The 13,297-nt window shown below is 56.8% G+C and overlaps 2 protein-coding genes across 32 annotated transcripts in view; one reads left to right on the plus strand and one right to left on the minus strand.

Moving 5' to 3' along the window:
- Nucleotides 1–1,298, plus strand: part of ATXN2 (ataxin 2) — a 99,197-nt gene extending 97,899 nt beyond the window's left edge. For 14 of the 24 annotated variants that reach the window (XM_080650587.1, XM_080650570.1, XM_080650591.1 and 11 more), the window contains one exon: nt 1,083–1,298. The gene's annotated coding sequence lies outside the window, so the exon portion shown is untranslated. Of the gene's footprint in view, nt 1–191; nt 357–1,082 lie in introns of all 24 variants that reach the window. The other 10 variants (XM_080650581.1, XM_080650588.1, XM_080650578.1 and 7 more) reach the window with 1 other exon arrangement.
- SH2B3 (SH2B adaptor protein 3) overlaps nt 1–13,297 on the minus strand; it is a 38,933-nt gene that overhangs the window by 5,957 nt on the left and 19,679 nt on the right. The gene's annotated exons all lie outside the window — the stretch shown is intronic.

Raw genomic sequence — 13,297 nt, forward strand, 5'->3', positions numbered from 1 at the left:
CCTACCCCCCCTCCCCTCCGCTGGCTCCAGCCTCAGGATCCCTGAGAGGAAGTAGGCCAGGCCAAGAGGGGAACAGGCCTCGTCTCCCTTTCAGTTCCACTCCAGGCCTGGCCCCGGTCCCAGCCCAGGGAGTGTAGAGATTAAGCAGCAAAGCCACTGGTTTCACTCTGAGTGTGGGGCCTCTGTGCCAGCTCCGCCCCACAGCTGAGGAACTGCTGACCTGGCGGCAGTGGTGGGAAGAGGATCCCCTTCTGCCCCTGAGGGCCCTGCCCCACAGGTGATGTGGAACTCGTCCTGGCCCTTACCTTCCTGAGGCTGAGCATGACGGCTTCTTCCCGTCACCCCCTGCAACCTGGGTAAGGACTGGGATCTGAAGCAGGGTGGGCTAACTGCGTTGCTGCCTGAGCGTGGGGCGACACCAGAGGCTCTGCCCAGATTGAAGGCATGAGAGCATGAGGACAGGACAGCCCCACCTGGGACTGGTCTAGACAGGACTCGGGAGCGCCAGGTGCCTTTCTGGTTGAGCGCTGTGAGGGCACAGAACTGTGATGGTGAGAAGCAAACCCAAACAGCACCACAGGGACATCAGGGGGCTTCAGGTCCCCTGCTCTCATGCCCTCTAGTCCACCTGTCTTGCTAGTAAGTGGGGCCAACAAGCGGCTGCTCTCTGGACCCACCCGAGTCGCAGCCGTGCTGAGGTGACCAAAATGGCAAAGCTACTCCAGGTATTTGTGCTACGAGCAGCCGCCTCACCCACCACCTCCTGCAGCGTCCGCTCCTGGGAGCCCGTCTTCCCAGTTCCCAGTATCCAAAAAGCTGGCTGCCTTCTTATAGGGCCACGGCGATGCCAGTGGGAATAACAGCCCATTGTTTTCTGTGCTTGGCTGCTCGGAAGACGAAGATGCAAACCAGCTCTGCCACGACCCTCAGCGTAGGGCCCGCACTTCACAGCTAACCTTACCAGGGCTTTACAATCCCTCAGGCTTTAAGGTTCAGTCCTGACCCCCTGCTTGTATAACCCTGCACAAAGGGCTCAGCCCTCCTGCCGTGTGCTGTGTTTCTAATAGCCCCTCTCTCCGCAGGGTTAGTGTGGTGGCTGGCTGGGGCCTGAGGCCAGCCAGGTGGGTCCACGGCAGCGGCAGAGGACTAGGGTTCAGACCACCCTCAGCATGCAGCTCCCTCTCCACCTGCCCGAGTGTGTGTGCCATGCTCCTTTCCATGCTGCAGTGAAAGTCACACCTACTGTTACCTACATGCCCTAAGACAGTCTACATTAAAATAAAACGGGTTTCACTGTGACTGTGCCTGAGTTTGTTTTGAAAAGGTCAAGAACATGGAGGAGCCGGAGGCAGGGTGAGCTTTGGAAGGACAATCGGTTCAGTGGCCATTAAAACTGGGCAGAAACTTCCATGTACTTCTACCTAAGACGGCGCAGGTTCTGGCTCTGGGTTTGTCGTCTGGTACGTTTGGAGGGTGGCAGGGACCACTGCCTCCACCCCAGGGGCCCTGCCTGGAAGGGAGGGAAGCGAGGGTGAAGCAGACCTTCCCCCTGCAGGCCTTGCTGTCCCTCACCTGCACCCGCCACTGCTCCCCGAGTGCTGAGGCGACAGCCCTTCCAGCTTTCCAGGGACTGGGATGCACCCTACTCTGCCTTGTCCTCACAACCACCTTGAGACCCTGGCAGAGAGACAAGTCCTCACTGAGCTCCAGGTGCCGGTGCCCGTGCCCCAGCAGGAACAAGATCCCCCCAGTCTGGGACTCCCAGAGCTTCCATCCCACCCAGGAAGCCGGACACCCAAAAGGAAGGAGACAGGCAGGTGGGAGGCAGTGAAGGCCAACAAGGCGGCATCAAGAGCGGGGCTGAGTCTACCTGGCACTGGGATGGCTTTGGCAAAGGTCCTGAGGTAGGGAAGCACATGGGCCCAGAAGTCCCCATGGGTTTGGGTTATTCTAAGGCTGAGTGGGGAAGGGGAGCTCATGCTGAACCCCTCGACAGGAGCAGGCCTGTGCCTGGCCCAAACCCAGCCCTGACTGCCCCCTCTGCCGGAAACTCAGCAGCAAAGGGTCCATGGTATGGGCAGGCTTGGACCCTCCCAATGGCCTTGTCCCATCCACTGTGACCTGCCTGGCCACTCAAGGGGCCCTTAACCTTGAGTGAAATCCTTGAGGAGAGACCAGCCACCGTCTGGAACCCCCACCCCCACCCCCACCCCCAGGCCACACCAGCCCCTGGCAGTCTTGTCTCTCCAAGGGCTTTGGGGCCCTCCCTCCTCTCCTACAAATAGCAGTGGTGGGATAGGAAGCTGGAAATCGAGGTGCCCTTGAGCGTATCTGTGGCCTGGAGCCTGGCTCTGGAGATGGATCATGAGCCCCAGCTCCACCATTTACTAACTGTAGCCTCAGTTTACGTGGCGACCATAGGCAGAGCCTGCTCACCTGCCAGGAGTAGGGGAAGAAGGTAGGTCTTGGATGGGGGACTGAAAACTTTCAGACACGGCAAATTCCAGATCCCAGTTATAGAAAGCTCGGTCCCGCCAGCCCAGCACCCAAAATAGATGCTGCCTGGATGGATGAGCAACATTATGGAAAACGCTTACTCAGGTCTTACTGGTTGGTATCAAAACAGCCTTTTAAAAATACCACACGAGCCCTAACCGGCTCAGTGGATAGAGCGTCGGCCTGCAGACTGAAGGGTCCCAGGTTCGATTCTGGTTGAGGGCATGTACCTTGGTTGCGGGCACATCCCCAATAGGGAGTGTGCAGGAGGCAGCTGATTGATGTTTCTCTCTCATCGATGTTTCTAACTCTATCCCTCTCCCTTCCTCTCTGTAAAAAAAATAAATAAATAAATAAAAATATATTTTTTAAAAAATAAATAAAAATACCACATGGGAGAGCAAATACCCTGCCTTGTTCCACAAAGGATTGCAGTCGGGTTACAGGGACACTCGGGGAATCCCACTTGCCACAAGTTTGTCTCAGTTTCCTGGCAACCAATGCAAAGAGGGATTTCCAAGAGCGGCAGCCTCTCGTACACGCAGCCCTCCACAGGCTCTGAGAACTGGGGCAGAGAAACCTGTTGAACCATGTGTTCCCCAGACTTGGGCCACCCCGTGTCCTGCTCAGAAACCTTGGCGCCTGCACAACGGCTGCCCAGCACTCCCCCATCCTAGGGGTTGGGATTGGGAGTTAGTTCTGGCCTTGAGTAGCAACTCTGCCTCATCCTCATGGACAAGCAGCTCACTTCTCCCAGCCCAAGTCCCCACTTTCGTAAAGGGGTAACAGTGCCACCACCCCCATGAGAGAGCAGCCAGAGAGCCTGTACGAAGGCGCTCACAGTGGGTATGGAAAGGTCCCGGGAGTGGCACCAGGTGGGGATGAGCCTTAGGAACCCAGTCTTAGAAGCTGTGGTCAGCTCCACAGCCAAAGCCCCCCACCAGGACACTGTCCACGGTCCCTGCCCTGCAGAAGGCCTATCTACTCCCTGCAGTGAGAAGGTGGAGGGAAAGGCATTGGAGACTAAGGGAACACCAAGAACTAATGCCCAGAGGTCAAAAAGTATAGCCGAATCCACAAGATGGCAAGGGGTCTGCTGTGGCTAGACATGACGCTGACAGCCTCACACCACCCTTCAGTGAGCACCTACTGTGTGCCTGGGCTGTCTACCAGTGGCTTCTGTTGAATCCACAGGCCAGCACTGTTCAAAAATTTTCACCGAAAAGAGCATGTCAAGGGATAGAGGTGCTGGGACCAAGGACGTAGGAAGGTCCTTGTTCCAGGGCAAGACAATCCTTGGTGTTAAGTCTGGGGACACCAGGTGAGAACCTTCACCACCTGCTCTGGGCCATCTGTCTGCCTGAAGATCAGTGGGGGCTCCCATGACCTCCCAGCAGCCCTTGAGGCTGAGGAAACCTGTGGAGAGAGCATCACAGCCAGCTGGCCTGGAGCCTCTGCAGCTGAGCCCATTACCTGAAACCCACGGTACCAGGGAGCCCCAGGCCTGAAGCAGGGAGCACAGAGAAGGCAGAGGTGGTGCTCACAGGGACCCCTCACCCCCAATAGTGAGGAGTCAGAAAACAGTATCCTGGACCCCCTGAGGTGGGCAGCATCGAAACAGCTGCCACCCCTGGACAGCTACACCCAGAAATATCCAGATCCAGTTGCTTCCTACCCCACCCCCACCCCCATCCCCATCCCCCTCTGCTCAAAACTCACTTGTGGGCCCCAATGAGCTAAGTGAGGAAGCCCAAGTCCTTGCCGTGGCCCACAGACCCTGCACAGTCTAGTCCTTATTAGCACCTTGACCTCAACTACTCCCTCTCATTCTGCTCTAGCCACACCGGCCTCCACTGTTCAATGTACCAAGCACACACCACCCCAGGGCCTTTGCACCTGCTGCTCCGCTGACAGACAAGGCAGTGCCGCCACATCTGCACAAATCTGGCTCTTCTCAGATGCAGGTCTTAGCTGAAGTGTCACCTCAGGAAGGCCGTCACTGACCACAGTGTCTGAAGAACAGTCACCAGCCCATAACCCTTTAGTTCCTTCATTGCATTTATCTGCCTGGGAAACAGGCTCCATGGGGACTTCGTCTTGTTCGTGTGGCATCCCCAGCTCTGAGCATAGTACCTGCTGGTCTGTACATGCTCAATTTTATCCCCACGACAAATACTCATCACAGGCCTTTTGGTGCCAAGTGTCATGGGTGCTGGGGATCAGTGGGGCACAGTACGGCCCCACTGCAGACACCCCACCCAATGAGGGCTAAGGAGGAGTGATAGGGACACTTCAGGGAGGATGGATCAGGGCAAGGATGGGGGACATGGCCGGGCCCCCCAGCGCTCCGGCTGGCCAGGGGAGAACAGCCCACACCAGCATGGTTACCCATGTTACAGATGGAGAAATGGAGGCCCCGAGAAACAAAATCATTTGTCCTGGCCACAGAGGACCAGAGGATGGGGCTGAGGAGAGCCGGGGTTCAGACCCTCGTCTGCCCAGGCCCAGGGCCTGTGCTCTCCCAGGCCAGGTCTTGGTGGAGAAAACCTCCCTCCTCCAGGGAGCCTTCTTGGGTGTATCGTGGTGAGTGCGAGCCTGTGCCTCTCCCTCTGCTCGGGCTTATCAGGCCCGGCCATAATTTCCTGATGAGGCAGCTGCCGCCCTCCCCCCCCTTCCCCCCCCCCCCCCCGCCCCATGACTGGGAGTTCCTCTGGGGGTGGGGACAGGACAGCAGCCTGTTCCCAGCAGGGGCCCAGCACTGGATGAGGTCCAGAAAAGAGCATATCAGAGGCTGGTGTCCAGAGGAGGTCCTCAGAGAGGGTTTGTCAGGTGGATGGGGAGTAGCTGGGTGGCTGCTGGGACCTCAGCCCTCGGATGTCTGGGGAGCAGAGGCAGACGTGGGGTGCGGTGATATCTCACCCCTTGTTCTAGGCACCTTTGGGGACAAACTGAAGAGGGCGAGCCAGTTCCAGGGACTGAACGAATGTTGGAACCACAGGCCACAGGTCACTTCCTACCCTGCCCCAACGAGGACCGCCAGCCCCCTCCAAGTGCCCGCCTCGGCCAGGTTTCCTGTGAGACCCTGAGCAAATCACTTCCCTTCTCTGTGCTTGTGTTTCCTGGTCGGTAAAATGGAGGTGATAACAGAATGCAACCTCCAGGTAAGCGACACTGCCGGCTGCTGGTCTGTTTCTGGCACTCACAGGGCGCCCAGACTCCCCCAGTCCCTACGGGCCACATCTCCCTCTTGGGCTGCCCCCCTGTTGCCTTGTGCCCCTGTTCTCCACTGAGGAACAGGAGAAGGGTGAGAGAAGCTTCCAGAAAAGCAAGTCGGCTTCTCCCCTTTGTCAGCAAATGAGAGCCCCAGCAAGTGCCAGAAACAGACCTCCCCAGAGCCAAGGAAAAGGGGGTACAGATCCCCAAATATAACCACCCCTGCAGAGACAGGGCACCATCATCTCACCTCCCTCCCCTGGGCAGGTAGTACCCCAATTCACACCCTGAGGGACCGAGTGTTGGACCCTCTGGGGCCCCAAAGAGGCTGAGTGGTGGTCATTTGCTGGCACAGTCGGGTGGGGGCTCATCTAAAGCCCCACCTACAGGGAGTCTCCCCTCAGGCCCAGAGGGTCCCCCCACACCAGACAGACTCACAGTGACACAGTCACAAAGCCCCTTCTCAGAGACATGGAGACCCCCACACACAGAATCAGTGATGGGGACACAAAGCCCTCTCAGATGCTGGAGCAACTCCCCCACAGAGACACAGACAGAGAGCCCCCCAACATCACACACAGCCAGGCTGGGATCCCACCGCCTCGCCCCCTCCTGAGATGCGTGCGGTGGCACCCGAGCGGATCAGCCAGCTGTGAGGACCAGCCAGACTTCCGGTCTGAGCCTGCCCATAGGGGCCACACCCAAGGTGGGGGTGACTGTAGCTTAAGAGGGACCGTGACTGAACTGGGGAACCAAGGAACTAATCCCCCACCGACCGTCATCAGCTCATCTCATCCCCCTCAGGGTGGCAGAAGTCCAGGCCGAATCCTGGCGACACGGGGTGGGCATCCTAGGACGGCCTGCAGGGCTGGAGGGAGCTGGTCCCCGCCCTGCCGAGCCAGGCCGCTTGCCCACACCTCTGCCTTCCTCCCCCACACCTGTGCTCCCGCTGTGCCCTCCACACAGGCCACCATTCTTGCCAGACCTCTGGCTCTCAGGTGTCATTAGAATAAATAACTGCTGGGACCTGGAGCTGAGCGGCCGTGCAGAGTGGGCTGTGACGGGTGCTCAGCAAGCAGCCTCGATGATCCGTGCTGCCCGCTGGGCCTGGCCGGCCACAGGACCACAGGGGCCTCGGGAAGTATCCAGCCAGCACCCAACAGGCCCTAGAGGACTGGGAGTCCAGAGCCGGGTCAGGGGCACAGCCAGACCCCACCCCACTGCCCGCTGCCAATCAGCTGTCACAGCCCACACCTTGAGTGACCACATCCTGCTCCCATCATCCCTGCCAGGAGTCCTCCCCAGCCCCGGCCCCATGTGGCCAGAGCCCCAGCGCCAGTGCGCTGTCCCCCATCCACACCCTCACCCAGGCTATGCCTTCCTTCCTACTGCCACTGTGCCACCCCAGTCGCAGGGACACTGCAGCCACGAGGGCTGGGCTGAGGTCAGCCCTTCAGACAGAGGGGAAGCCTGACTCCGAGAGGTCCTGCCAAGCGCCCAGGCCCCGAGCAGGGAGGGGAACACCCAGCATCAAACCTTCTCTCCCTGGGCTCTGTAGATCCCACACCCAGGAAAGCAGATGGACCCCTCAGGAGTCTTGGGGATCACGGTGGGTGTCATAGGGCCAGGGATCCCAGAGCTGGGAGGTGGGACCTGAACGGGTACCCACCTCCTAGCCCTGCTACAGAGCCAGTCCAGACTGCAGCCTGGCTGGGCCCCCGTCTGCTGCTCGCCTGTGGAGGGTGGAAAACGTTGTGGTTAAAAAACAACAAATAACCCCTGTCACTGGCCTCGGTGGTGGTGGTGGGGTGCTGGAGGGGAGTGGGGCTCGTCACCACCAAGATCCCCTAAAGCCCTGGATGGTGGCCAACGCCTGCCTTCGAAGAATGATGATTCAGAAGAAGAGGTGACAGTGAGGGCCTCGGGCTGAGGGGCTGCGGGACGGACGCCAGGAAGGCTAAGCTGGCAGAGCCTCGGGCTGGGCTGACAAGCGAGGAGGGCGAGAGCCAGGAGCCCAGAAGCTGACCAGGTCAGCGCTGCAGCCACCACACCGACACGGCACCTTGCCAAGGTCAGCCTGGCGTGGCCTGGTGCTATCTTCAGCCTGCATTTAGTGAGCACTTACTATGTGACAGGCCTGGACACAGAGCCTCTCACTGACATAAAAACAAAACAGGAAATCACACCGGCCCCAATGAATGAAAACCAGCTGGATTAAATAATGGAAAGTGAAAAATAAAACCCAAGTAATTATCAGATCCCAGGCCTTTCTAAGCAGAAAAAGCAAAGAAGGAAACCATATAGGAAAAGATCACTGTATTTAACTGTCCAGGCTTCAGAGCCTCCATAAGCCAAGAAACTCAGGATCAAAACTGAAAAGTCAGATGGCAAACTAGGGAGATCTGCTACATGACAGAGAGCTAATGTCATGTAAGAACTCTTGCCAATCAACAAGAAAAAGGCAGCAGAGTAAATGGCCTACAAACCACAAAAAAATGCATACAACCAAGAAACATAAGAAAAACAATCAAAATCTGTAGGGACAAAAAAAAAAAAATTAAAAAAAAAATCCGTAGGGACAGCAAGTGGATTAGTGTTGCCAGGGGCTGGGGGTGGGACAGGAAGTGGGAGTGACCCGAACAGGTACAGGGTTTCTCTGGGGGATGGAAATGTTGCCCACAGCGAACGTATTAAAAACCCAGGAGCTGCACTTTGCCATGGTAGGTTTTCTGTTATGTGAGTTACACCTCATATAATCAGAAAGGACAAGATAACCACTTTTCACCTGGAAGTTGGCAAAGGTTTTCAGCAGGACACCCTGTGCTGGCGCCGCTGGTGATGAGAAGATGTGGGTATAAGCTTTCTGGAAAGCTGTGTGAGGAGCGGTGGTGAGCACTGGAGATGGCAGCAAGCACATGGAGAGAGGCTCCACATCATGAGCCGTCAGGGCGACAACAGCTGGGATGGCGGGAATGGAAAGACGGACAATAACAAGTGTTGGTGAGAAGGTGGAGACCCGGGAGCCCTCACTCAATGCTGGTGGGAGGACTAAACGGTTCAGTGCTTTGAAAAACAGTTTGGTTCGTTCTTCAGAGTTCACGTACAACCCAGCAACTCCACTCTGGAGATACGTACCCCAGAGAAACAAAGCACATGTCCACACAGAGACTTCACAGGCCTCGTCTCATTGCACAGCACAGGTGTTGCCTTTTCTTACGCACCGAGAGCAAGGAGACCCTCCTCTAGCAAAAAGCCTGTGGCAGCAGGTGAGTGGATTAGAAAACTGTGGTACAGCTACACACTGGAATACTACGCTGCGGTAAAAAAAAAAAAAAGGAACTCCTACCATTTGCAACAGCATGGATGGACCTGGAGAGCATTATGCTAAGCGAAATAAGCCAGTCAGAGAAAGAGAAATATCACATGATTTCACTCATTTGTGGACTCTAATGAACAACATAAGCTGATGAACAAAAACAGATCCAGAGACAGAGAAGCATCGATCAGACCGTCAAACCTCAGAGGGAAAGTAGGGGAGGGGGGCGGGTAAGGGGGAGAGATCAACCAAAGGACTTGTATTCATACATATAAGCCTAACCAATGGACACAGAGATCGGGGGGGCGGGGTGAGGGCATGAGCCGGGAGGGTGGGGGAGCAATGGAGGGAATAAGGACACATATGTAATACCTTAATCAATAAAGAGAGAAAAAAAAATCCAAAAAAAAAATTCAAGGTTAATAAAAAAGCCCGTGACACCCCAGCTCTGCCTGTGCACCATGTCCATAGCAGCGCTACTCATAACAGTCAAGTGTCCACCTAACATCTATTGGGACAAACGGATAAATGAAATGTGAGCCTTGAAAACATTACAGAGAAAGCAGTCACAGAAGATCACTTATTGTCTGATTCCCTTTATTTGGAAAGAACAGACTAGGCAAATCGAGAGACAGAAAGGTTAGTGGGTGCCTGGGGCTGGGGGTGACGGCTAATGGGTAGGGTACATGGTTCCTTTTGAGATGAAAATGTTCTAAAATTAGATCACAGTGATAGTTGCACAGCTCTGCAGATAGACTAAAAACCCTGCACACTCTGAACCAGTTAGGTCTATGGCATGTAAACAGTATCTCAGTGAAGCTTAGAGAGCGAGCCACAGAGGCCTCCTGAGGCTCCCGACCAGCTCTTCCCCTTCTGGGAACCCAGCCTAAGGAAACAATCAGAGATGGACCCCACGATTTAAGTACAAGATGTTCATCATGGGTTATCTATTTGATCAAAAAAGTTAGAAATGATTGAAATAGGAGTCCAGATAATAACAGATAAGTATATCATGGCCTAACTGTATAAAATGAAATACTCTGCAACCAGCATTTTAAAAAAGACATTCTTTAAAAATATTTGCGAAAACAGAAAAAAATTATCAAAAAATGTGAGAAAAGCAGGTAGATAAATGTCAGCCCCCCCAGGGCTGGGGTTTGCCCAGAAGCTCCCACACCGGCCCGGCACACAGCGGCACTGCAGTGTGGGGGGCAGGTTAACGAAAGAGAAGGAAAGAAGATCACGAAGACATCTACCCAAATGGAAACGCTGCTTCTCTCTGCAGGGTTGTGGGTGGCGTTTCAGTTACTTTTCTATAATTTCTTCCATGAGCTTTATTAATTGAAAAAACAAAACCAAAAATATTAGGAACTCAAACTTGGAGGCCTGGGCAAGTTAGATTCCAAGATTACATGGAGATCTGAGATGAGACAAAGCAGGGCCCCTAGTTCCAGAAGGTTCCCCTCTTTGCCGCTGCTAGGACCGCCCCCCCCGCCCCCCCCACCCCCGCCCCGGCCCTCGTCGCAGGCAGATTCAGGTTCAGCCTGTGATGGGAGGATCCAGGCACCAGCCACAGTGAGGGGGACCCAGAGTCCCCCCGTGTACACCGTCACCACTGGTTCCGGAGGCTGAGGTCCACGCCTGAGGAACACAGTGGCCTCCTCCACGGCTCTTAGGGACATAGGGAAAAGGGATGTGGGCCCCAAAAAGGAAGCTGAGGCGGCCCCTCCTGCCCTGGGGGAGGAAGCTCCCCGCACCGGTGAGGGCTGGCCGCTCAGAAGGCAGAGATCTCTTCTTTTGCATTTTGGTTTCCTTTCCATTCACAAAGAAGTGGGTGGGGGATTTCCAGTGGCGCCCGCCCAGCCTGGGGAGGGTGGCCAGGACCCAGCTCTGGTCTGGATGCTTCCTAAGTAGGGTGGGGACACATGGTGCCAGGCCTCCCTGGCTATTCTGGACTCAATCACCCAGCAGCACAAGCAATGACACCCCACTTTCCACATTGGGAAACTGAGACTCAGAGAGGCCACGGTGTCAACCAAACCTCTCCCTGGCCGCCAGGTCACAGGCCAGACTCCACAGTGATGGTCTCATCCCAACACCCAGTCCCCATACAAACACAGAAGATCAACCTCCAAGAAGCTGGCAGCAGCAGCAGGCCCATGAGCAAGAGGGACGGGGTGCAGCCCCAGAAGCGCCCGGGATGATGAGACATGCATATTGTCCCCTGCCCTCCCCTGTGGAATCGGGGCCCTTTCTAGTCTCTGTGGATTCACAGAATTTGAGCTGAAAGGAAGCATGCCGATACCATCTGTCCGCGGTTTCAGCGTGGTCAGGGGTTTCTTCTAAGCAGCAAAGCAGTTTTCTTACACGGAACCCCAATAAGGGGCAGGTGGGGTGGCTGTGTACGCGGCTGGGGGGCTCCCTCCCCACAAGGAGGCCCAGATTAAGCCCCTTGGTCACCCATTTCACAACTTAGAGAGGCGCAGTGGCCCACGTGGGTCCAGAGCAACCAGGGCAGAGCAAGGACGGGCCCTCATCGCCACCCTGGGAGCCTTCTGCCACGGAGCTCCTGTCTCCCTCTGGTCGCTCTGGCACACGAGGAGCCAGGGCACCGCAGCTGGCACGTGGGTGCCCTCTCCGCCTGCTTGGGACCTAAACACGACCCCTGGCCTTGCCCTTGCCGGCTCTGCCACCCCCCTGCTGTGTGGCCTTGGAGTCTCTACTGCTCTGTGCCTCAGCTTCCTGACCCCTGAGATTCCCGTCTCACAGGGTGTGTGGCGATTCCATGGGCTGTGTCAAATGTGGGGCCTGTCGCGTCAAAAATAACGACAAGAACTGCAGCTGAGCGTGGCTGTGCGACGGTGTGCTGGGCACGGCGCCCACATGAAGACGCAGCCCGGGCGATCCTCGGTGTGATGGGGGCACGGAGAGTGAGGGCACAGCCTTTCCCACCCGGGCAGAGCAGGAGCCAAGCCTGTGGGAGCCCAGTCAGCTGCCCCTCCCGCGGCGGTGGCTTCCTGCCCGCCCCCCCTTCCTCTTCGCACTCCTGCCTCGAGGAAACCGCCAGGCCTCCGGACGGACGTCCCTTTCATTCTGCTTCCTCTTTCCCACACTCGGGGACTGGGCTCCCGGCCGGGCCCCAGGGTCCACCCCTCGGCGACCTCTGCCTCAATTTCCTCACCTGTGAAGTAGGTGCGGTGGCAGTGCCAGCCTGAAGGTTCACAGGAGCACGAGATGGATGACTCGGTACGGCCCTCACCCTGCGGGGTGCTGGGTGCTTGGGAGATGGCAGCCCATTCACCACCCAGGCTACCTTTCATAGCACCAACTGCCCACATGGCCCCTCACACACAGATTGCCTGCTCCTGGGCAGACCACAAGCATGGACAGGGAGCTGAGGGGTGCAGGGTCGCCTCTTGTCACAAACCCAGTCCCCCAGGCTATCTCCCTGACTGAACCATGTGTTCTGTGAAGGTAGGGCCAGGAGCCCCAGGAGTGTTCAGCGCCAGTACAGGGCCCCAGGCTGTTCTTCACTCTCCCAGTCAGCACTTAGTGTGTCTGCAGCCTCCCCCACACGACCGCAACCCCGAAGGCAGGCACTGTGGCCATTCCCATTTTACAGAGGCAAACGGCAGCCAGCAAGGTCAAGTCACTTGTCCAAAGGCACCCAGCTCAGAAAGAGCGGAGCGGGAAGGGCTCTGACCTCATTGCCTGGCCCACTCCTGCCCACTCCCAGGACCAGCCAATCCCAATCAGACCACTTCCTTGGGGAGGACTCAGGGCTGTGAGCTGAGTCCCTTGAGGTGCCCCCAACTCCTTCCTCTACTTCTTCTCTGGGCTGGGCAGCGAAGACCAAGGGCAGGGTGCACTGGGTGAGGAGGGAGCTGGCCACCCCTCTGGGCCTCAGTGTCCTCATATGTAAAACAGTGGCTCTGGTCAAGATGGCACCGGAGCCTTTCTTGGTCAGAACACAAAACAGATGCCCTTTCCTCGATGGGGCCACTGGGTAGCCACCACCACCAACAGTGACTCCTCTGAAGACACACTGGGCGCCAGGTACAGCCCAACTGCCTGGGTTCCAATCCCATCTGGAGAGCTGAGTGACCTTGGACAGTCACCTACCCTCTCTGGGCACCAGTTGCCCCCTCTGTGGAGCAGGCTCATCACAGAGGCGCCCTCCCGGGGCTGCGGTGAGGGCTAAACGGAGCAGGGTCAGTAAGGCGCCTGGTACGTAACAAGTGCCAAGTCATTGTTGGCTGAAGGTGTTTTTCA

Source organism: Plecotus auritus (assembly GCF_963455305.1).
Source record: "Plecotus auritus genome assembly, chromosome: 13".
In the NCBI taxonomy this organism is placed as follows: Eukaryota; Metazoa; Chordata; class Mammalia; order Chiroptera; family Vespertilionidae; genus Plecotus; species Plecotus auritus.